The sequence below is a fragment of the Musca autumnalis genome, unplaced genomic scaffold (assembly GCF_047663935.1).
Source record: "Musca autumnalis isolate F117 unplaced genomic scaffold, ASM4766393v1 scaffold_91, whole genome shotgun sequence".
Taxonomy (NCBI): Eukaryota; Metazoa; Arthropoda; class Insecta; order Diptera; family Muscidae; genus Musca; species Musca autumnalis.
The window spans coordinates 66,613-89,745 of NW_027412452.1; positions in this window are offsets into that span (position 1 = coordinate 66,613).

Below are 23,133 nucleotides of genomic sequence, written 5' to 3' on the forward strand. Positions count from 1 at the left end.
ATACAAAAGTTCACCGGAGATGATTTTCCCAATACAAAAGTTCACCGCAGATGACTATCCCAATACAAAAGTTCACCGGAGATGACTTTTTCCATACAAAAGTTCACCGGAGATGACTTTTCCAATACAAAAGTTCACCGGGCATGACTTTCCCAATACAAAAGTTCACCGGAGATGACTTTTCCAATACAAAAGTTCACCGGAGATGACTTTCCCATACAAAAGTTTACCGGAGATGACTTTTCCAATACAAAAGTTCACCGGGCATGAATTTCCCAATACAAAAGTTCACCGGAGATGACTTTCCCAATACAAAAGTTCATCGGGCATGACTTTTCCAATACAAAAGTTCGCCGGGCATGACTTTCCCAATACAAAAGTTCACCGGAGATGACTTTCCTAATTCAAAAGTTTACCGGAGATGACTTTCCCAATACAAAAGTTCACCGGAGATGACTTTTCCCATACAAAAGTTCACCGGAGATGACTTTCCCAATACAAAAGTTCACCGGAGATGACTTTTCCAATACGAAAGTTCACCGGAGATGACGTTTCCCATACAAAAGTTCACCGGAGATGACTTTTCCAATACAAAAGTTCACCGGAGATGACTTTTCCGATACAAAAATTCACCGGGCATGACATTCCCAATACAAAAGTTCACCGGAGATGACTTTTCCAATACAAAAGTTCACCGGGCATGACTTTTCCAATACAAAAGTTCACCGGGCATGACTTTCCCAATACAAAAGTTCACCGGAGATGATTTTCCAATACAGAAGTTCACCGGAGATGACTTTTCCCATACAAAAGTTCACCGGAGATGACTTTCCCAATACAAAAGTTCACCGGAGATGACTTTCCCATACAAAAGTTCACCGGAGATGACTTCTCCAATACAAAAGTTCACCGGAGATGACTTTTTATATACAAAATTCACCGGAGATGACTTTTCCAATACAAAAGTTTACCGGAGATGAATTTTCCCATACAAAAGTTCACCGGATATGACTTTTCCAATACAAAAGTTCACCGGATATGACTTTTCCAATACAAAAGTTCACCGGAGATTACTTTTCCCATACAAAAGTTCACCGGAGATGACTTTTCTCATACAAAAGTTCACCGGAGATGACTTTCCCAATACAAAAGTTCACCGGAGATGACTTTCCCAATACAAAAGTTCACTGCAGATGACTTTTCCTATACAAAAGTTCACCGGAGATGACTTTCCCAATACAAAAGTTCACCGGAGATGACTTTTCCAATACAAAAGTTCACAGGGCATGACTTTCCCAATACAAAAGTTCACCGGAGATGACTTTTCCAATACAAAAGTTCACCGGAGATGACTTTTCGCATACAAAAGTTCACCGGAGATGACTTTCCCAATACAAAAGTTCACCGGAGATGACTTTTCCAATACAAAAGTTCACCGGGCATGACTTTCCCAATACAAAAGTTCACCGGAGATGACTTTCACAATACAAAAGTTCACCGGAGATGACTTTCCCAATACAAAAGTTCACCGGAGATGACTTTTCCAATACAAAAGTTCACCGGAGATGACTTTCCCAATACAAAAGTTCACCGGGCATGACTTTTCCAATACAAAACTTCACCGGGCATGACTTTCCCAATATAAAAGTTCACCGGAGATGACTTTTCCAATACAAAAGTTCACCGGAGATGACTTTTCCCATATAAAGGTTGACCGGATATGACTTTCCCAATACAAAACTTCACCGGAGATGACTTTTCCCATACAAAAGTTCACCGGAGATGATTTTCCCAATACAAAAGTTCACCGGAGATGACTTTTCCCATTCAAAAGTTCACCGGAGATGACTTTTCCCATACAAAAGTTCACCTGAGATGATTTTCCCAATACAAAAGTTCACCGGAGATGACTTTTCCAATACAAAAGTTCACCGGGCATGATTTCCCAATACAAAAGTTCCCCGGAGATGACTTTTCCCATACAAAAGTTCACCGGAGATGACTTTTCCAATACAAAAGTTCACCGGAGATGACTTTCTCAATACAAAAGATCACCGGGCATGACTTTCCCAATACAAAAGTTCACCGGAGATGACTTTTCCCGTACAAAAGTTCACCGGAGATGACTTTGCCAATACAAAAGTTCACCGGAGATGACTTTTCCAATACAAAAGTTCACCGGAGATGACTTTTCCAATACAAAAGTTCACCGGAGATGACTTTCCCAATACAAAAGTTCACCGGAGATGACTTTTCCAATACAAAAGTTCACCGGAGATGACTTTTCCCATACAAAAGTTCACCGGAGATGACTTTCCCATACAAAAGTTCACCGGAGATGACTTTCCCAATACAAAAGTTCACCGGAGATGATTTTCCCAATACAAAAGTTCACCGGGCATGACTTTTCCAATACAAAACTTCAACGGGCATGACTTTCCCAATACAAAAGTTCACCGGAGATGACTTTCCCATACAAAAGTTCACCGGAGATGACTTTTCCAATACAAAAGTTCACCGGGCATGAATTTCCCAATACAAAAGTTCACCGGAGATGACTTTCCCAATACAAAAGTTCACCGGAGATGACTTTTCCCATACAAAAGTTCACCGAAAATGATTTTCCCAATACAAAAGTTCACCGGAGACGACTTTTCCCATATAAAAGTTCACCGGAGATGACTTTTCCCATACAGAAGTTCACCGGAGATGATTTTCCCAATACAAAAGTTCACCGGAGATGACTTTTCCAATACAAAAGTTCACCGGGCATGACTTTCCCAATACAAAAGTTCCCCGGAGATGACTTTTCCCATACAAAAGTTCACCGGAGATGACTTTTCCAATACAAAAGTTCACCGGAGATGACTTTCTCAATACAAAAGTTCACCGGGCATGACTTTCCCAATACAAAAGTTCACCGGAGATGACTTTTCCCGTACAAAAGTTCACCGGAGATGACTTTGCCAATACAAAAGTTCACCGGAGATGACTTTTCCAATACAAAAGTTCACCGGAGATGACTTTTCCAATACAAAAGTTCACCGGAGATGACTTTTCCAATACAAAAGTTCACCGGAGATTACTTTTCCAATACAAAAGTTCACGGGAGATGACTTTTCCCATACAAAAGTTCACCGGAGATGACTTTCCCATACAAAAGTTCACCGGAGATGACTTTCCCAATACAAAAGTTCACCGGAGATGATTTTCCCAATACAAAAGTTCACCGAAGATGACTTTCCCAATACAAAAGTTCACCGGAGATGACTTTTCCATACTAAAGTTCACCGGAGATGACTTTTCCAATACAAAAGTTCACCGGGCATGACTTTCCCAATACAAAAGTTCACCGGAGATGACTTTTCCAATACAAAAGTTCACCGGAGATGACTTTCCCATACAAAAGTTCACCGGAGATGACTTTTCCAATACAAAAGTTCACCGGGCATGAATTTCCCAATACAAAAGTTCACCGGAGATGACTTTCCCAATACAAAAGTTCATCGGGCATGACTTTTCCAATACAAAAGTTCGCCGGGCATGACTTTCCCAATACAAAAGTTCACCGGAGATGACTTTCCCAATACAAAAGTTCACCGGAGATGACTTTCCCAATACAAAAGTTCACCGGAGATGACTTTTCCAATACGAAAGTTCACCGGAGATGACGTTTCCCATACAAAAGTTCACCGGAGATGACTTTCCCAATACAAAAGTTAACCGGAGATGACTTTTCCGATACAAAAATTCACCGGGCATGACATTCCCAATACAAAAGTTCACCGGAGATGACTTTTCCAATACAAAGTTCACCGGGCATGACTTTTCCAATACAAAAGTTCACCGGGCATGACTTTCCCAATACAAAAGTTCACCGGAGATGATTTTCCAATACAAAAGTTCACCGGAGATGACTTTTCCCATACAAAAGTTCACCGGAGATGACTTTCCCAATACAAAAGTTCACCGGAGATGACTTTCCCATACAAAAGTTCACCGGAGATGACTTTTCCAATACAAAAGTTCACCGGGCATGACTTTCCCAATACAAAATTTCACCGGAGATGACTTTTCCAATACAAAAGTTCACCGGGCATGACTTTCCCAATACAAAAGTTCACCGGAGATGACTTTTCCCATACAAAAGTTCACCGGAGATGACTTTTCCCATACAAAAGTTCACCGGAGATGACTTTGCCAATACAAAAGTTCACCGGAGATGACTTTGCCAATACAAAAGTTCACCGGGCGTGACTTCCCAATACAAAAGTTCACCGGAGATAACTTTTCCCATACAAAAGTTCACCGGAGATGACTTTTCCCATACAAAAGTTCACCGGAGATGACTTTCCCAATACAATAGTTCACCGGAGATGACTTTTTCCATACAAAAGTTCACCGGAGATGACTTTCCCAATACAAAAGTTCACCGGAGATGACTTTCCCAATACAAAAGTTCACCGGAGATGACTTTTCCCATACAAAAGTTCACCGGGCATGACTTTCCTAATACAAAAGTTCACCGGAGATGACTTTTCCAATACAAAAGTTCACCGGAGATGACTTTCCCAATACTAAAGTTCACCGGAGATGACTTTCCCAATACAAAAGTTCACCGGAGATGACTTTTCCAATACAAAAGTTCACCGGGCATGACTTTTCCAATACAAAAGTCCACCGGGCATGACTTTCCCAATACAAAAGTTCACCGGAGATGATTTTCCAATACAAAAGTTCACCGGAGATGACTTTTCCCATACAAAAGTTCACCGGAGATGACTTTCCCAATACAAAAGTTCACCGGAGATGACTTTCCCATACAAAAGTTCACCGGAGATGACTTTTCCAATACAAAAGTTCACCGGGCATGACTTTCCCAATACAAAATTTCACCGGAGATGACTTTTTCAATACAAAAGTTCACCGGGCATGACTTTCCCAATACAAAAGTTCACCGGAGATGACTTTTCCCATACAAAAGTTCACCGGAGATGACTTTTCCCATACAAAAGTTCACCGGAGATGACTTTTCCCATACAAAAGTTCACCGGAGATGACTTTGCCAATACAAAAGTTCACCGGAGATGACTTTGCCAATACAAAAGTTCACCGGGCATGACTTCCCAATACAAAAGTTCACCGGAGATGACTTTTCCCATACAAAAGTTCACCGGAGATGACTTTCCCAATACAATAGTTCACCGGAGATGACTTTTCCCATACAAAAGTTCACCGGAGATGACTTTCCCAATACAAAAGTTCACCGGAGATGACTTTCCCAATACAAAAGTTCACCGGAGATGACTTTTCCCATACAAAAGTTCACCGGGCATGACTTTCCTAATACAAAAGTTCAACGGAGATGACTTTTCCAATACAAAAGTTCACCGGAGATGACTTTCCCAATACAAAAGTTCACCGGAGATGACTTTCCCAATACAAAAGTTCACCGGAGATGACTTTCCCAATACAAAAGTTCACCGGAGATGACTTTCCCAATACAAAAGTTCACCGGAGATGACTTTTCCAATACAAAAGTTCACCGGAGATGATTTTTCCAATACAAAAGTTCACCGGAGATGACTTTCCCAATACAAAAGTTCACCGGAGATGACTTTCCCAATACAAAAGTTCACCGGAGATGACTTTTCCCATACAAAAGTTCACCGGAGATGACTTTTCCAATACAAAAGTTCACCGGAGATGACTTTCCCAATACAAAAGTTCACCGGAGATGACTTTCCCAATACAAAAGTTCACCGGAGATGACTTTTCCCATACAAAAGTTCACCGAAAATGATTTTCCCAATACAAAAGTTCACCGGAGACGACTTTTCCCATACAAAAGTTCACCGGAGATGACTTTTCCCATACAGAAGTTCACCGGAGATGATTTTCCCAATACAAAAGTTCACCGGAGATGACTTTTCCAATACAAAAGTTCACCGGGCATGACTTTCCCAATACAAAAGTTCCCCGGAGATGACTTTTCCCATACAAAAGTTCACCGGAGATGACTTTTCCAATACAAAAGTTCACCGGAGATGACTTTCTCAATACAAAAGTTCACCGGGCATGACTTTCCCAATACAAAAGTTCACCGGAGATGACTTTTCCCGTACAAAAGTTCACCGGAGATGACTTTGCCAATACAAAAGTTCACCGGAGATGACTTTTCCAATACAAAAGTTCACCGGAGATGACTTTTCCAATACAAAAGTTCACCGGAGATGACTTTTCCAATACAAAAGTTCACCGGAGATGACTTTTCCAATACAAAAGTTCACCGGAGATGACTTTTCCCATACAAAAGTTCACCGGAGATGACTTTCCCATACAAAAGTTCACCGGAGATGACTTTCCCAATACAAAAGTTCACCGGAGATGATTTTCCCAATACAAAAGTTCACCGAAGATGACTTTCCCAATACAAAAGTTCACCGGAGATGACTTTTCCATACAAAAGTTCACCGGAGATGACTTTTCCAATACAAAAGTTCACCGGGCATGACTTTCCCAATACAAAAGTTCACCGGAGATGACTTTTCCAATACAAAAGTTCACCGGAGATGACTTTCCCATACAAAAGTTCACCGGAGATGACTTTTCCAATACAAAAGTTCACCGGGCATGAATTTCCCAATACAAAAGTTCACCGGAGATGACTTTCCCAATACAAAAGTTCATCGGGCATGACTTTTCCAATACAAAAGTTCGCCGGGCATGACTTTCCCAATACAAAAGTTCACCGGAGATGACTTTCCCAATACAAAAGTTCACCGGAGATGACTTTCCCAATACAAAAGTTCACCGGAGATGACTTTTCCAATACGAAAGTTCACCGGAGATGACGTTTCCCATACAAAAGTTCACCGGAGATGACTTTCCCAATACAAAAGTTAACCGGAGATGACTTTTCCGATACAAAAATTCACCGGGCATGACATTCCCAATACAAAAGTTCACCGGAGATGACTTTTCCAATACAAAAGTTCACCGGGCATGACTTTTCCAATACAAAAGTTCACCGGGCATGACTTTCCCAATACAAAAGTTCACCGGAGATGATTTTCCAATACAAAAGTTCACCGGAGATGACTTTTCCCATACAAAAGTTCACCGGAGATGACTTTCCCAATACAAAAGTTCACCGGAGATGACTTTCCCATACAAAAGTTCACCGGAGATGACTTTTCCAATACAAAAGTTCACCGGGCATGACTTTCCCAATACAAAATTTCACCGGAGATGACTTTTCCAATACAAAAGTTCACCGGGCATGACTTTCCCAATACAAAAGTTCACCGGAGATGACTTTTCCCATACAAAAGTTCACCGGAGATGACTTTTCCCATACAAAAGTTCACCGGAGATGACTTTGCCAATAAAAAAGTTCACCGGAGATGACTTTGCCAATACATAAGTTCACCGGGCGTGACTTCCCAATACAAAAGTTCACCGGAGATAACTTTTCCCATACAAAAGTTCACCGGAGATGACTTTTCCCATACAAAAGTTCACCGGAGATGACTTTCCCAATACAATAGTTCACCGGAGATGACTTTTCCCATACAAAAGTTCACCGGAGATGACTTTCCCAATACAAAAGTTCACCGGAGATGACTTTCCCAATACAAAAGTTCACCGGAGATGACTTTTCCCATACAAAAGTTCACCGGGCATGACTTTCCTAATACAAAAGTTCACCGGAGATGACTTTTCCAATACAAAAGTTCACCGGAGATGACTTTCCCAATACTAAAGTTCACCGGAGATGACTTTCCCAATACAAAAGTTCACCGGAGATGACTTTTCCAATACAAAAGTTCACCGGGCATGACTTTTCCAATACAAAAGTCCACCGGGCATGACTTTCCCAATACAAAAGTTCACCGGAGATGATTTTCCAATACAAAAGTTCACCGGAGATGACTTTTCCCATACAAAAGTTCACCGGAGATGACTTTCCCAATACAAAAGTTCACCGGAGATGACTTTCCCATACAAAAGTTCACCGGAGATGACTTTTCCAATACAAAAGTTCACCGGGCATGACTTTCCCAATACAAAATTTCACCGGAGATGACTTTTCCAATACAAAAGTTCACCGGGCATGACTTTCCCAATACAAAAGTTCACCGGAGATGACTTTTCCCATACAAAAGTTCACCGGAGATGACTTTTCCCATACAAAAGTTCACCGGAGATGACTTTTCCCATACAAAAGTTCACCGGAGATGACTTTGCCAATACAAAAGTTCACCGGAGATGACTTTGCCAATACAAAAGTTCACCGGGCATGACTTCCCAATACAAAAGTTCACCGGAGATGACTTTTCCCATACAAAAGTTCACCGGAGATGACTTTCCCAATACAATAGTTCACCGGAGATGACTTTTCCCATACAAAAGTTCACCGGAGATGAATTTCCCAATACAAAAGTTCACCGGAGATGACTTTCCCAATACAAAAGTTCACCGGAGATGACTTTTCCCATACAAAAGTTCACCGGGCATGACTTTCCTAATACAAAAGTTCAACGGAGATGACTTTTCCAATACAAAAGTTCACCGGAGATGACTTTCCCAATACAAAAGTTCACCGGAGATGACTTTCCCAATACAAAAGTTCACCGGAGATGACTTTCCCAATACAAAAGTTCACCGGAGATGACTTTCCCAATACAAAAGTTCACCGGAGATGACTTTTCCAATACAAAAGTTCACCGGAGATGATTTTTCCAATACAAAAGTTCACCGGAGATGACTTTCCCAATACAAAAGTTCACCGGAGATGACTTTCCCAATACAAAAGTTCACCGGAGATGACTTTTCCCATACAAAAGTTCACCGGAGATGACTTTTCCAATACAAAAGTTCACCGGAGATGACTTTCCCAATACAAAAGTTCACCGGAGATGACTTTCCCAATACAAAAAAGTTCACTGGAGATGACTTTTCCCATACAAAAGTTCACCGGAGATGACTTTCCCAATACAAAAGTTCACCGGAGATGACTTTTCCAATACAAAAGTTCACCGGGCATGAATTTCCCAATACAAAAGTTCACCGGAGATGACTTTCCCAATACAAAAGTTCATCGGGCATGACTTTTCCAATACAAAAGTTCGCCGGGCATGACTTTCCCAATACAAAAGTTCACCGGAGATGACTTTCCCAATACAAAAGTTCACCGGAGATGACTTTCCCAATACAAAAGTTCACCGGAGATGACTTTCCCAATACAAAAGTTCACCGGAGATGACTTTTCCAATACAAAAGTTCACCGGAGATGACGTTTCCCATACAAAAGTTCACCGGAGATGACTTTTCCAATACAAAAGTTCACCGGGCATGACTTTTCCAATACAAAAGTTCACCGGGCATGACTTTCCCAATACAAAAGTTCACCGGAGATGATTTTCCAATACAAAAGTTCACCGGAGATGACTTTTCCCATACAAAAGTTCACCGGAGATGACTTTCCCATACAAAAGTTCACCGGAGATGACTTTTCCAATACAAAAGTTCACCGGGCATGACTTTCCCAATACAAAAGTTCACCGGAGATGACTTTTCCCATACAAAAGTTCACCGGAGATGACTTTTCCCATACAGAAGTTCACCGGAGATGACTTTGCCAATACAAAAGTTCACCGGAGATGACTTTTCCCATACAAAAGTTCACCGGAGATGACTTTTCCCATACAAAAGTTCACCGGAGATGACTTTCCCAATACAATAGTTCACCGGAGATGACTTTTCCCATACAAAAGTTCACCGGAGATGACGTTCCCAATACAAAAGTTCACCGGAGATGACTTTCCCAATACAAAAGTTCACCGGAGATGACTTTTCCCATACAAAAGTTCACCGGGCATGACTTTCCTAATACAAAAGTTCACCGGAGATGACTTTTCCAATACAAAAGTTCACCGGAGATGACTTTCCCAATACAAAAGTTCACCGGAGATGACTTTCCCAATACAAAAGTTCACCGGAGATGACTTTCCCAATACAAAAGTTCACCGGAGATGACTTTCCCAATACAAAAGTTCAGCGGAGATGACTTTTCCAATACAAAAGTTCACCGGAGATGATTTTTCCAATACAAAAGTTCACCGGAGATGACTTTCCCAATACAAAAGTTCACCGGAGATGACTTTCCCAATACAAAAGTTCACCGGAGATGACTTTTCCCATACAAAAGTTCACCGGAGATAATTTTTTCAATACAAAAGTTCACCGGAGATGACTTTCCCAATACAAAAGTTCACCGGAGATGACTTTCCCAATACAAAAAAGTTCACCGGAGATGACTTTTCCCATACAAAAGTTCACCGGAGATGACTTTCCCAATACAAAAGTTCACCGGAGATGACTTTTCCCATACAAAATTTCACCGGAGATGACTTTCCCAATACAAAAGTTCACCGGGCATGACTTTCCCAATACAAAAGTTCACCGGGCATGACTTTCCCAATACAAAAGTTCACCGGAGATGATTAGCCAATACAAAAGTTCACCGGAGATGACTTTTCCCATACATGGGGTGTTCGGTCTGATGTTAGTGATGTTTGGCGTGGTGTCCCGCAGGGTTCGGTGCTTGGGCCCCTTTTGTTTATAATGTTTATCGATGACATTGTGGATTCAATTGCAGGTTCTGGCTGTAGTATTTTTATACCCTCCACCATAGGATGGGGGTATATTAAGTTTGTCACTACGTTTGTAACTACTCGAAATAATCATTGTAGACCCCACAAACTATATATATTCTTGATCAGCGTGCAATTCTACATCGATATAGCCATGTCCGTCCGTCTGTCCGTCTGTCCGTCTGTCCGTCTGTCCGTCTGTCCGTCTGTGGAAATCACTCTAGCGTCCGAACGGATTGACGTAGGTTGATGAAATTTTGGGAAAATATGTTATATTTACGTAGGACTTTTGGTATTGAAAGCGGGCTATGTAGGTCCACGCTTTCGTATAGCCCCCATACAAAATGACGCGTGACGCGTCGTCGTTTTAAGGAATTTTTAAGATATTTGGCCCATTTTACCACCAAATTGGTTGTAATTTGGTACTTTGTGTCTCCAGGGGCCACAAAATATTCCTACCAAAGTTGGGTTATATAGGTCCACGTTTTGGTATAGCCCCCATATAAGGCCCCATATAAAGTACGCGTCATTTTAATATATTTTGAATGTATTAGACCCATTTGACCACAGAATCGGTTGTAACTTTGTATTTTGTGTCTCCAGAGGCCACAAAATATTCCTACCAAAGTTGGGTTATATAGGTCCACGTTTTGGTATAGCCCCCATATAAGGCCCCATATAAAGTACGCGTCATTTTAATATATTTTGAATGTATTAGACCCATTTGACCAAAGAATCGGTTGTAACTTTGTATTTTGTGTTTCCAGAGGCTAAGAAACATTTCTACCATAAAATGTTTATATAGGTCCACGTGTTGATATAGCCCCCATAATACAATATATCCCGATTTTCGATATTTTGAACGTTTTAGCCTCATTATCACACCGATATGGCTGAAATTTGGTATTTAGTCTTCTTTAGGCGTATAAAACTTTCCCCCAGAAATTTGTAGGTATAGGTCCACGCCATCATATAGCCCCCATGGAACGGTACCTTCCGAATTTCGGTATTTTGAAGGTTGTGGCCACATTAATCCACCAAAACGGCTGAAATTTGTGGTGGAGGGTATAAAAAGTTCGGCCCGACCGAACTTAACGCTTTTCTTACTTGTTATGTATGCGGATGACATCCATGTTTTCTTCAGGAGTGTAAATCTCTTGAATCTGGAGAATTTAGCAAATTCTGTGCTACAATCGCTATCACTTTGGATCTCCTCTAATGGTTTGGCTATCAACTGGGATAAAACTGAAGCTTTTGTTTTTAATACGCCTGTTAATTCTGTAATTCCTAATATCTGTGTGAGTTCTTCTGTTGTTAATGTTGTTGGTGAGATTCGGTGCTTGGGTGTAGTCATCGATTCTAAGCTTAGTTTTGTAACGCATATTGATGTTCTGTTGTCTCGTGTTCGCTTTCAGCTTAGGAGGCTTTATAGTCTCCAAGTATATTTACCCCTTAATGTTAGGCGGAAAGTTGCTATGTCGTTGTTGATGTCTCATGTAAACTACTATTTGGAGGTTGTTTCTGGAGCTAGTTCTTCTCAAATGCTGCGTGTTCATAAGATTGTTAATTCTATTGTGCGATATGTGTTTGGTTTGCGACGTGGTGACCATGTTTCGCAATTTTTTGTTAAATTCCTGGGCTTGTCCTTTGACAAGTATGTTGAATATCGCCTTCTTTTATGCCACTATAGGATCATGAAGGACGTCAACTCTCCCCTCTTTAATAAGTTTGTGTTTAATCGATACTTTAGGAATCCTCAATTGTCATTTCCTATATTTTCGTCGTGGATAGGAGAGCATTCTTTTGTTGTTAGGGTTGCAAGATTTTGGAATCGGTTACCTCTTGACCTACGTAATTTTGCTTTCTCCACCTTTGTTTTTAAGAGAAGGTGTTTTGAGCATCTCTCTAATAGATTAATGTAGATTAATGTTTGTTTACTAGTCACTAGTTACAGGGTATACATATATACTTGTGATTTTTGTGGCTGGGGAGCCATATTTATATTGTTTGTTTTTTTGGACTTTTTTATGGATGTGGTTCCTGTAGACCTTCTATGTTCACTCTAGTGATTGAGTGAAACATAGCATTTATTGTGTAGGGACGTCCCTTGCTCATCTCCCCTCCACTTTTCTTAACATTTGTTAAGTGAAGTGCAGTGGTTAGTGGCTATGAATAGGGAGTCTATTTATATTTGTATTTCAATGAATTCCTTTGATAGTCATTAATCATAGTATGCATAGTATTTATGTATATATTTTATTTATGTATTTATACATATATATATATATATAATTTTAATTATTTACTTCTAAGTTCTTGGTGTTTGGATATTGTAGTAAGATAATATAAGTTATTGGCCATGCCGGCTTTTTATACCCTATACCACAATGTGGAAAAGGGTATTATAAGTTTGTTTTGGTATAAATTCATGTAACACCGCGAAATATTCGTCGGAGACCCCCAATGTGGTATACCAATCTTCATATCTCGACGAGATAAAGCGATTTTGAGATGTGTGTCTGTCCGTCCGTCCGTCCGTCTGTCCATTATAAATTGTAAACACGCTCCAGGCCGCAATTATGGACCGATCGTCACGAAATTTTGTATGGAGGTCGGGTTCAGATCAGAACAGATCCCTATTCTTATTGGTGATGATCGTGAAATATTTAGCGGGTGAAATGGACCAAAAACATAATATTTATCCAATTTTCTAGCGGCTCTGTAGGTCTCAATAATGGTCCGATCAACGCGTAATTTTAAATAAGGTAAGAGTATATCACAAAGGAGAAGCTTGCAATTTGAGATGGCGATCGGATGATATTTAGAGGGTTAAATGGACCAAAACTTTTGTGTGAAAATTATGAAAATTTTTAATATACAGCTTATATCTTAATTCCTGGAAGTGACATTCCGGACAAGTGAGATATACTTGAAAGTGGAACGCTTGACCTTTCAATTGATGCCAATTATGTTGGTGTGCATTATCAGATAACATAGTTACAGCCTAATATATTCCGTTATTTGTTTATAGTGTAATAATAAACTCGCTAGAAGTCGCAATTATACATCAATAGTCACGAAATTTTGCACCGGGTAAGAGTATAGGTCGAAAAAGATGCCTAAAATGTTGAATGATGATCTGATATTCTTTAGCGGGTGAAATGGACCATTACTTTTGTATGAAAAATATAAAAATTTTATTTTTGGTTGATATTTTAACTCCTTGAGGACATATATATTTATATTTCGCAACGTAGCCTACATATGGGAAAAAACTACTGACCTTTCCTCTGATGTAAATTGCAATAAAGTGTTTGCTAGATAACGGGCCTACTGCCTAATATATAATGGGTTCTGTGTATAGAACCACATTTTATCCCATGCTACATATTGTCTCTCCAAAAGTTTATGTAACACCACGAAATATTCGTCCTAGACCCCTTAATGCATATCTCGACGAGATAAAGCGATTTACAATGTGTGTTTGTCCATTAAAAATTGTAAACAAGCTTAAGGCCGCTATTATGGACCGCTTGTAACGAATTTTTAAGGGGGTTGGGTTCGGGCCAGAATAGAAATGATTAGTTTTTGTTGATGATCGTGAAATGTTCAGGGAATGAAATGGACCAAAAACAAAATTTTAACCAATTTTGTAGCGGTTCTGAAGGTCAAAATAATAACCCGCAAAATTCAAACAAAGTTTGAGTTTATGATGAAGAAGAAGAAGCGTACAAACAAACGTGAGGATCAGATAATACTTAGCGGCTTAAATGGACTGAAACTTTTGTGTGAAATTGGTAAAAATTTCAATAACGTAGCGGTTAAACAACGGAAGTAGTAGTACTACATAAGTGGGTTTCATTACATTTTAGTTTGTGTGAACTAAATTTTCCTTTCCTGCTACAAAAATGTCTTTGTCATGCTAGATAACTTTTTGGTTTTGGTCATAAGTATTATGCATTACATCTCTGATATTTGATAATTAAATTTTCACAATCATTGAAAAGAAGTTCTGTGGAGAGCGATTGTCCAGGGATAGTGGTATAGGGTATCCCATGGTCGGCTCCGTCCGACTATAGAGTTTTCTTACTTGTTTATATTACAATTGATGAATAAATGAAAAAAAAAAAAAAAGTTCACCGGAGATGACTTTCCCAATACTAAAGTTCACCGGAGATGACTTTTCCCATACAAAAGTTCACCGGAGATGACTTTCCCAATACAAAAGTTCACCGGAGATGACTTTCCCAATACAAAAGTTCACCGGAGATGACTTTCCCAATACAAAAGTTCACCGGAGATGACTTTTCCCATACAAAAGTTCACCGGAGATGACTTTCCCAATACAAAAGTTCACCGGAGATGACTTTCCCAATACAAAAGTTCACCGGAGATGACTTTTTCCATACAAAAGATCACCGGAGATGACTTTCCCATACAAAAGTTCACCGGAGATGACTTTCCCAAAACAAAAGTTCACCGGAGATGACTTTTCCCATACAAAAGTTCACCGGAGATGACTTTCCCAATACAAAAGTTCACCGGAGATGACTTTCCGAATGCAAAAGTTCACCGGAGATGACTTTCCCAATACAAAAGTTCACCGGAGATGACTTTCCCAATACAAAAGTTCACCGGAGATGACTTTCCCAATACAAAAGTTCACCGGAGATGACTTTTCCAATACAAAAGTTCACCGGAGATGATTTTTCCAATACAAAAGTTCATCGGAGATGACTTTCCCAATACAAAAGTTCACCGGAGATGACTTTCCCAATACAAAAGTTCACCGGAGATGACTTTCCCATACAAAAGTTCACCGGAGATGACTTTTCCAATACAAAAGTTCACCGGAGATGACTTTCCCAATACAAAAGTTCACCGGAGATGACTTTCCCAATACAAAAGTTCACCGGAGATGACTTTCCCAATACAAAAGTTCACCGGAGATGACTTTCCCAATACAAAAGTTCATCGGAGATGACTTTCCCAATACAAAAGTTCACCGGAGATGAATTTTCCAATACAAAAGTTCACCGGGCATGACTTTTCCAATACAAAAGTTCACCGGAGATGACTTTGCAAAACAAAAGTTCACCGGGCATGATTTTCCCAATACAAAAGTTCACCGGAGATGAATTTTCCAATACAAAAGTTCACCGGGCATGACTTTTCCAATACAAAAGTTCACCGGGCATGACTTTCCCAATACAAAAGTTCACCGGAGATGATTTTTCATATACAAAAGTTCACCGGAGATGACTTTCCCAATACAAAAGTTCACCGGATATGACTTTTCCCATACAAAAGTTCACCGGAGATGACTTTCCCAATACAAAAGTTCACCGAAGATGACTTTTCCAATACAAAAGTTCACCGGAGATGACTTTTCCCATACAAAAGTTCACCGGATATGACTTTCCCAATACAAAAGTTCACCGGAGATGACTTTCCCAATACAAAAGTTCACCGGAGATGACTTTTTCCATACAAAAGATCACCGGAGATGACTTTCCCATACAAAAGTTCACCGGAGATGACTTTCCCAAAACAAAAGTTCACCGGAGATGACTTTCCCAATACAAAAGTTCACCGGAGATGACTTTCCCAATACAAAAGTTCACCGGAGATGACTTTCCCAATACAAAATTTCATCGAAAATGACTTTCCCAATACAAAAGTTCACCGGAGATGAATTTTCCAATACAAAAGTTCACCGGGCATGACTTTTCCAATACAAAAGTTCACCGGGCATGACTTTCCCAATACAAAAGTTCACCGGAGATGATTTTTCATATACAAAAGTTCACCGGAGATGACTTTCCCAATACAAAAGTTCACCGGATATGACTTTTCCCATACAAAAGTTCACCGGAGATGACTTTGCCAATACAAAAGTTCACCGGAGATGACTTTTCCAATACAAAAGTTCACCGGAGATGACTTTCCCAATACAAAAGTTCACCGGTGATGGCTTTACCAATGCAAGAGTTCACCGGAGATGACTTTTCCAATACAAAAGTTCACCGGAGATAACTTTTCCCATACAAAATTCACAGGCGATGGCTTTCCCATACAAAAGTTCACCGGAGATGACTTTTCCCATACAAAAGTTCACCGGAGATGACTTTCCCAATACAATAGTTCACCGGAGATGACTTTTCCCATACAAAAGTTCACCGGAGATGACTTTCCCAATACAAAAGTTCACCGGAGATGACTTTCCGAATGCAAAAGTTCACCGGAGATGACTTTCCCAATACAAAAGTTCACCGGAGATGACTTTCCCAATACAAAAGTTCACCGGAGATGACTTTCCCAATACAAAAGTTCACCGGAGATGACTTTTCCAATACAAAAGTTCACCGGAGATGATTTTTCCAATACAAAAGTTCATCGGAGATGACTTTCCCAATACAAAAGTTCACCGGAGATGACTTTCCCAATACAAAAGTTCACCGGAGATGACTTTCCCATACAAAAGTTCACCGGAGATGACTTTTCCAATACAAAAGTTCACCGGAGATGACTTTCCCAATACAAAAGTTCACCGGAGATGACTTTCCCAATACAAAAAAGTTCACCGGAGATGACTTTTCCCATACAAAAGTTCACCGGAGATGACTTTCCCAATACAAAAGTTCACCGGAGATGACTTTTCCCATACAAAATTTCACCGGAGATGACTTTCCCAATACAAAAGTTCACCGGGCATGACTTTCCCAATACAAAAGTTCACCGGGCATGACTTTCCCAATACAAAAGTTCACCGGAGATGATTAGCCAATACAAAAGTTCACCGGAGATGACTTTTCCCATACAAAAGTTCACCGGAGATGACTTTCCCAATACTAAAGTTCACCGGAGATGACTTTTCCCATACAAAAGTTCACCGGAGATGACTTTCCCAATACAAAACTTCACCGGAGATGAATTTGCCAATACAAAAGTTCACCGGAGATGACTTTCCCAATACAAAAGTTCACCGGAGATGACTTTTCCCATACAAAAGTTCACCGGGCATGATTTTCCCAATACAAAAGTTCACCGGAGATGAATTTTCCAATACAAAAGTTCACCGGGCATGACTTTTCCAATACAAAAGTTCACCGGGCATGACTTTCCCAATACAAAAGTTCACCGGAGATGATTTTTCATATACAAAAGTTCACCGGAGATGACTTTCCCAATACAAAAGTTCACCGGATATGACTTTTCCCATACAAAAGTTCACCGGAGATGACTTTCCCAATACAAAAGTTCACCGAAGATGACTTTTCCAATACAAAAGTTCACCGGAGATGACTTTTCCCATACAAAAGTTCACCGGATATGACTTTTCCAATACAAAAGTTCACCGGAGATTACTTTTCCCATACAAAAGTTCACCGGAGATGACTTTTCCCATACAAAAGTTCACCGGAGATGGCTTTCCCGTAAAAAGTTCACCGGAGATGACTTTGCCAATACAAAAGTTCACCGGAGATGACTTTTCCAATACAAAAGTTCACCGGAGATGACTTTCCCAATACAAAAGTTCACCGGTGATGGCTTTACCAATGCAAGAGTTCACCGGAGATGACTTTTCCAATACAAAAGTTCACCGGAGATAACTTTTCCCATACAAAATTCACAGGCGATGGCTTTCCCATACAAAAGTTCACCGGAGATGACTTTTCCCATACAAAAGTTCACCGGAGATGACTTTCCCAATACAATAGTTCACCGGAGATGACTTTTCCCATACAAAAGTTCACCGGAGATGACTTTCCCAATACAAAAGTTCACCGGAGATGACTTTCCGAATGCAAAAGTTCACCGGAGATGACTTTCCCAATACAAAAGTTCACCGGAGATGACTTTCCCAATACAAAAGTTCACCGGAGATGACTTTCCCAATACAAAAGTTCACCGGAGATGACTTTTCCAATACAAAAGTTCACCGGAGATGATTTTTCCAATACAAAAGTTCACCGGAGATGACTTTCCCAATACAAAAGTTCACCGGAGATGACTTTCCCAATACAAAAGTTCACCGGAGATGACTTTTCCCATACAAAAGTTCACCGGAGATGACTTTTCCAATACAAAAGTTCACCGGAGATGACTTTCCCAATACAAAAGTTCACCGGAGATGACTTTCCCAATACAAAAAAGTTCACCGGAGATGACTTTTCCCATACAAAAGTTCACCGGGCATGACTTTCCCAATACAAAAGTTCACCGGAGATGATTAGCCAATACAAAAGTTCACCGGAGATGACTTTTCCCATACAAAAGTTCACCGGAGATGACTTTCCCAATACTAAAGTTCACCGGAGATGACTTTTCCCATACAAAAGTTCACCGGAGATGACTTTCCCAATACAAAACTTCACCGGAGATGAATTTCCCAATACAAAAGTTCACCGGAGATGACTTTCCCAATACAAAAGTTCACCGGAGATGACTTTTCCAATACAAAAGTTCACCGGAGATGATTTTTCCAATACAAAAGTTCACCGGAGATGACTTTCCCAATACAAAAGTTCACCGGAGATGACTTTCCCAATACAAAAGTTCACCGGAGATGACTTTTCCCATACAAAAGTTCACCGGAGATGACTTTTCCAATACAAAAGTTCACCGGAGATGACTTTCCCAATACAAAAGTTCACCGGAGATGACTTTCCCAATACAAAAAAGTTCACCGGAGATGACTTTTCCCATACAAAAGTTCACCGGGCATGACTTTCCCAATACAAAAGTTCACCGGAGATGATTAGCCAATACAAAAGTTCACCGGAGATGACTTTTCCCATACAAAAGTTCACCGGAGATGACTTTCCCAATACTAAAGTTCACCGGAGATGACCTTCCCAATACAAAAGTTCACCGGAGATGACTTTTCCCATACAAAATTTCACCGGAGATGACTTTCCCAATACAAAAGTTCACCGGAGATGACTTTCCCAATACAAAAGTTCACCGGAGATGACTTTTCCCATACAAAAGTTCACCGGAGATGAATTTCCCAATACAAAAGTTCACCGGAGATGACTTTCCCAATACAAAAGTTCACCGGAGATGACTTTTTCCATACAAAAGTTCACCGGAGATGACTTTCCCATACAAAAGTTCACCGGAGATGACTTTCCCAAAACAAAAGTTCACCGGAGATGACTTTCCCAATACAAATGTTCACCGGAGATGACTTTCCCAATACAAAAGTTCACCGGAGATGAATTTGGCATGACTTTCCAATACAAAAGTTCACCGGAGATGACTTTTCCAATACAAAAGTTCACCGGGCATGACTTTCCCAATACAAAAGTTCACCGGAGATGACTTTTCCAATACAAAAGTTCACCGGAGATGGGTTTTCCCATACAAAAGTTCACCGGAGATGAATTTTCCAATACAAAAGTTCACCGGAGATGACTTTCCCAATACAAAAGTTCACCGGGCATGACTTTCCCAATACAAAAGTTCACCGGAGATGACTTTTCCAATACAAAAGTTCACCGGAGATGACTTTCCCAATACAAAAGTTCACCGGAGATGACTTTCCCAATACAATAGTTCACCGGAGATGACTTTTCCCATACAAAAGTTCACCGGTGATGACGTTCCCAATACAAAAGTTCACCGGAGATGACTTTCCAAATACAAAAGTTCACCGGAGATGACTTTTCCCATACAAAAGTTCACCGGGCATGACTTTCCTAATACAAAAGTTCACCGGAGATGACTTTTCCAATACAAAAGTTCACCGGAGATGACTTTCCCAATACAAAAGTTCACCGGAGATGACTTTCCCAATACAAAAGTTCACCGGAGATGACTTTCCCAATACAAAAGTTCACCGGAGATGACTTTCCCAATACAAAAGTTCAGCGGAGATGACTTTTCCAATACAAAAGTTCACCGGAGATGATTTTTCCAATACAAAAGTTCACCGGAGATGACTTTCCCAATACAAAAGTTCACCGGAGATGACTTTCCCAATACAAAAGTTCACCGGGCATGACTTTCCCAATACAAAAGTTCACCGGAGATGAATTTTCCAATACAAAAGTTCACCGGGCATGACTTTTCCAATACAAAAGTTCACCGGGCATGACTTTCCCAATACAAAAGTTCACCGGAGATGACTTTTCATATACAAAAGTTCACCAGAGATGACTTTCCCAATACAAAAGTTCACCGGATATGACTTTTCCCATACAAAAGTTCACCGGAGATGACTTTCCCAATACAAAAGTTCACCGGAGATGACTTTTCCAATACAAAAGTTCACCGGAGATGACTTTTCCCATACAAAAGTTCACCGGATATGACTTTTCCAATACAAAAGTTCACCGGAGATTACTTTTCCCATACAAAAGTTCACCGGAGATGACTTTTCCCATACAAAAGTTCACCGGAGATGGCTTTCCCAATACAAAAGTTCACCGGAGATGACTTTGCCAATACAAAAGTTCACCGGAGATGACTTTTCCAATACAAAAGTTCACCGGAGATGACTTTCCCAATACAAAAGTTCACCGGCGATGGCTTTGCCAATACAAGAGTTCACCGGAGATGACTTTTCCAATACAAAAGTTCACCAGAGATGACTTTTCCCATACAAAAGTTCACCGGAGATGACTTTCCCAATACAAAAGTTCACCGGAGATGACTTTCCCAATACAAAAGTTCACCGGAGATGACTTTCCCAATACAAAAGTTCACCGGAGATGACTTTCCCAATACAAAAGTTCACAGGGCATGACTTTCCCAATACAAAAGTTCACCGCAGATGACTTTGCCAATACAAAAGTTCACCGGAGATGACTTTTCCAATACAAAAGTTCACCGGAGAAGACTTTTCCAATACAAAAGTTCACCGAGATGACTTTTCCAATACAAAAGTTTACCGGAGATGACATTTCCAATACAAAAGTTCAACGGAGATGACTTTCCCAATACAAAAGTTCACCGGAGATGACTTTTCCAATACAAAAGTTCACCGGAGATGACTTTCCCAATACAAAAGTTCACCGGAGATGACTTTTCCAATACAAAGTTCACCGGAGATGACTTTCCCATACAAAAGTTCACCGGAGATGACTTTTCCCATACAAAAGTTCACCGAAGATGACTTTCCCAATACAAAAGTTTACCGGAGATGACTTTCCCTATACAAAAGTTCACCGGAGATGACTTTCCCAATACAAAATTTCACCGGAGATCCCAATACAAAAGTTCACTGGAGATGACTTTCCCAATACAAAAGTTCACCGTAGATGACTTTTCCTATACAAAAGTTCACCGGAGATGACTTTCCCAATACAAAAGTTCACCGGGCATGACTTTCCCAATACAAAAGTTCACCGGAGATGACTTTTCCAATACAAAAGTTCACCGGAGATGACTTTTCCCATACAAAAGTTCACCGAAGATGACTTTCCCAATACAAAAGTTTACCGGAGATGACTTTTCCAATACAAAAGTTCAACGGAGATGACTTTCCCAATACAAAAGTTCACCGGAGATGACTTTTCCAATACAAAAGTTCACCGGGGATGACTTTCCCAATACAAAAGTTCACCGGAGATGACTTTCCAATACAAAAGTTCACCGAGCATGACTTTTCCAATACAAAAGTTCACCTTGCATGACTTCCCCAACACAAAAGTTCACCGGAGATGACTTTCCCAATACAAAAGTTCACCGGAGATGACTTTCCCAATACAAAAGTTCACCGGGCATGACTTTCCCAATACAAAATTCACCGGGCATGACTTTTCCAATACAAAAGTTCACCGGGCATGACTTTCCCAATACAAAAGTTCACCGGAGATGACTTTTCCCAGACAAAAGTTCACCGGAGATGACTTTTCCCATACAAAAGTTCACCGGAGATGATTTTTCAATACAAAAGTTCACCGGAGATGACTTTTCCAATACAAAAGTTCACCGAAGATGACTTTCCCAATACAAAAGTTCACCGGACATGAATTTTCCAATACAAAAGTTCACCGAAGATGACTTTCCCAATACAAAAGTTCACCGGACATGACTTTCCCAATACAAAAGTTCACCGGAGATGACTTTTCCAATACAAAAGTTCACCGAAAATGACTTTCCCAATACAAAAGTTCACCGGAGATGATTTTTCCAATACAAAAGTTCACCGGGCATGACTTTCCCAATACAAAAGTTCACCGGAGATGACTTTTCCCATACAAAATTTCACCGGAGATGAATTTTCCAATACAAAAGTTCACCGGAGATGACTTTCCCAATACAAAAGTTCATCTGGCATGACTTTCCCAATACAAAAGTTCACCGGAGATGACTCTTCCAATACAAAAGTTCACCGGAGATGACTTTTCCAATACAAAAGTTCACCGGAGATGACTTTTCCAATACAAAAGTTCACCGGGCATGACTTTCCCAATACAAAAGTTCACCGGAGATGAATTTTCAAATACAAAAGTTCACCGGAGAT